Consider the following 3,751-nt stretch of genomic DNA (forward strand, 5'->3'; position numbering starts at 1 on the left):
CCAAATCAGTTAGCATTTAGGCTCTTTTCCATCAAATATAAAAACCCAGCCCAGTTCGTGGACCATTTGGCAACAACCCTTAGATGTGTGACCAGCCTAGACCCAGAGGGGCCAGAAGGCTGTCTTACTCTCAATATGCATTTTATCACCCAATCCGCTCCTGACATTGGAAAAAGCTCCAAAAATTAGATTCCAGCCCTCAAATCCCACAACAGGACTTAATTAACCTCGCCTTCAAGGTGTACAATAATAAAAAAGAGACAGCCACCTGGCAACGTACTTCTGAGTTGCAGTTACTTGCCTCCACTGAGAGAGAAACCCCAGCCACATCTCCAGCACACAAGAACTTCAAAACACCTAAACCGCAGCTGCCAGGCGTTCCTCCAGGATCTCCTCCCCCGGGATTTTGCTTCAAGTGCCGGAAATCTGTCCACTGGGCCAAGGAATGCCCACAGCCTGGGATTCCTCCTAAGCCATGTCCCATTTGTGCAGGAGCCCACTGGAAATGGGACTGTCTAACTCACCTGGCAGCTACTCCCAGAGCCCTTGGAACTCTGGTCCAAGGCTCTTTGACTGACTCTTTTTCAGATCTTCTTGGCTTTAGCAGCTGAAGACTGATGCTGCCTGATGGCCTCGGAAGCCCCTTGGACCATCATGGACGCTGAGCTCCAGCTAACTCTCACAATGGAGGGTAAGTCCATCCCCGTTTAATTGATATGGGGGCTACCCATTCCACATTACCTTTCTTTTAAGAGCCTGTTTCCCTTGCCTCCATAACTGTTGTGGGTATTGACGACCAAGCTTCAAAACTCCTTAAAACTCCCCCATTCTGGTGCCAACTTGGACAACATTCTTTTATGCACACTTTTTTAGTTATCCCCACCTGCCCAGTTCTATTATTAGGCCAAGACATTTTAACCAAATTATCTGCTTCCCTGACCATTCCTGAACTACAACCACATCTCACTGCCGCCCTTCTTCCCAACCCAAAGCCCCCTTCACGTCTTCCTCTTGTATCCCCCAAACTTAACCCACAAGTATGGGACACCTCTGCTCCCTCCCGAGCAACCAATCATACACCCATTACTATCCCATTAAAACCTAATCACCCTTACCCAGCTCAACACCAGTATCCCATCCCACAACAGGCTTTAAGGGAACTAAAGCCTGTTATCACTCGCCTGCTATAGCATGGGCTTCTAAAACCTATAAACTCTCCTTACAGTTCCCCCATTTTACCTGTCCAAAAACCGGTCAAGTCTTACAGGTTAGTTCAGGATCTGCACCTAATTGACCATATTGTTCTGCCTCTCCACCCTGTGGGGACCAACCCATACACTCTTTTGTCCTCAATACCTTCCTCCACAACTCACTATTCCATTCTTGGTTTTTTTTTTTTTTTTTGAGACGGAGTCTCGCTCTGTCGCGGCCCAGGCTGGAGCGCAGTGGCCAGATCTCAGCTCACTGCAAGCTCTGCCTCCCGGGTTTACGCCATTCTCCTGCCTCAGCCTGCCGAGTAGCTGGGACTACAGGCGCCCGCCACCTCGCCCGGCTAGTTTTTTGTATTTTTTTTTAGTAGAGACGGGGTTTCACCATGTTGGCCAGGATGGTCTCGATCTCTTGACCTTGTGATCCGCCTGTCTCGGCCTCCCAAAGTGCTGGGATTACAGGCTTGAGCCACCGCGCCCGGCCTCCATTCTTGGTTTTAAAGATGCTTTTTTCACCATTCACCTGCACCTCTCATCCCAGCCTCTCTTTGCTTTTACCTGGACAGACCCTGACACCCATAGTCCCAGCAGCTTACCTGGGCTGTACTGCCGCAAGGCTTCAGGGACAGCCCTCATTACTTCAACCAAACTCTTTCTCATGATTTACTTTCTTTCCACCCCTCTGCTTCTCACTTTATTCAATATTTTGATGAACTTCTACTTTATAGCCCCTCCTACAAATCTTCCCAACAGGACACCCTCCTGCTCCTCCAACATCTATTCTCAAAGGGATATCGCGTATCCCCCTCCAAAGCCCAAATTTCTTCCTCATCTGTTACCTACCTCGGCATAATTCTTCATGAAAACACACGTGCTGTCCCTGCCAACTGTGTCCAGCTGATCTCTCAAACCCCAACCCCTTCTACAAAGCAAAAACTTTCCTTCCTGGGCATGGTTGGGTACTTTCGCCTTTGGATACCTGGTTTTGCCATCCTGACTAAACCATTATAAAAACTCACAAAGGGAAACCTAGCTGATCCCATAGATCCTAGATCCTAAATCTTTTCCCCACTCCTCTTTCCGTTCCTTGAAAACAGCTCTAGAGACTGCTCCCACACTAGCTCTCCCTGACTCATCCCAACCCTTTTCCATTACATACAGCCAAAGTGCAGGGCTGTGTGGTCAGAATTCTTACACAAGAGCCAAGACTGTGCCCTGTAGCCTTTCTATCTAAACAATCTGACCTTACTGTTTTAGGCTGGCCCTCATGTCTGCATGTGGCAGCAACCAATGCTTTAATACTTCTGGAAGCCCTCAAAATAACCGGCTATGCTCCACTTACCCTCCACAGTTCTCACAACCTTCAAGCATTAATGTCCTCCTCGCACCTTTCACACTTACTGTCAGCCCCTTGACTCCTCCAGCTGTATTCACTCTTTATTGAAACCCCAAAAGTAACTATTTCCCAAGGGCCCAATCTCAACTCAGCTTCTCACTTAACACCCAACACAAGTCCTGAACCACATGACTGTGTTTCCCTAATACACATAGCATCTTCCCCCTTTCCTCAGATTTCTATTCTTCCAATTCCAAACCCAGACCACACTTGGTTTATCGATGGCAATTCTTCTAAACCCAATCAGTTTTCACCAGCTAAAGCTGGATGTGTGTCGTGTCCCACACCTTCATTGTCAAAGCTGCTGCACTTCCGCCCTCCACCACTTCCCAACAAGCCGAACTAATTGCTTTAACTCGTGTGCTCTCTCTCATTAAAGGAATGCACATTAGCATTTATACTGACTCCAATATGCTTTCCACGTCCTCCATAACCATGCTGCCATCTGGGCTGAAAGAGGCTGCCTTACCACACAAGGCTCTTCCATTATCAATGCCTCCCTCATAAAGGCCTTTCTTAAGGCTGCTTTCCTGCTGGCCAAGGCTGGAGTCATTCATTGTAAAAGACACCAGAAACCAACTGATCTTATTGCAAAAGGAAATGCCTATGCTGACAGGACAGCAAAAGAAATAGCCAATGCCTCTACACCTGCTAATATTCCAGTCCCCACTCCAGAGGGCCAGTATTTTTCCACAAAAGAAGCGAAAATAGCCAGTTCCTGCCTTCACTGATGACATTCCACCATTGTGATTGGTTCCTGCCTTACTCTAACTGATTAATTGACTTTGTGACAATATACCCTCCCCGCCCTTGTGATAATGTACTTTGTGGTATTCACCAGCCCTTGTGAATGTACGATACACCCTCCCCACCCTTGAGAAGGTACTTTATAATATCCTCCTTGCCCTTAAGAAAGTGCTTTGTAACATTCTCCCCACCCTTGAGAATGTACTTTGGAAGATCCACCCCCTGCCTGCAAAACACTGCTCCTAACTCCACCACCTATCCCAAACCTATAAGAACCAATGATAATCCCACCACCCTTTGCTGACTCTTTTCAAACTCAGCCTGCCTGCACCCAGGTGATTAAAAAGCTTTATTGCTCACACAAAACCTGTTTGGTGGACTCTCTTTTTTTTTTTTTTTT

The sequence above is a fragment of the Colobus angolensis genome, unplaced genomic scaffold (genome assembly GCF_000951035.1).
Source record: "Colobus angolensis palliatus isolate OR3802 unplaced genomic scaffold, Cang.pa_1.0 Scaffold22, whole genome shotgun sequence".
Classification (NCBI taxonomy): domain Eukaryota; kingdom Metazoa; phylum Chordata; class Mammalia; order Primates; family Cercopithecidae; genus Colobus; species Colobus angolensis.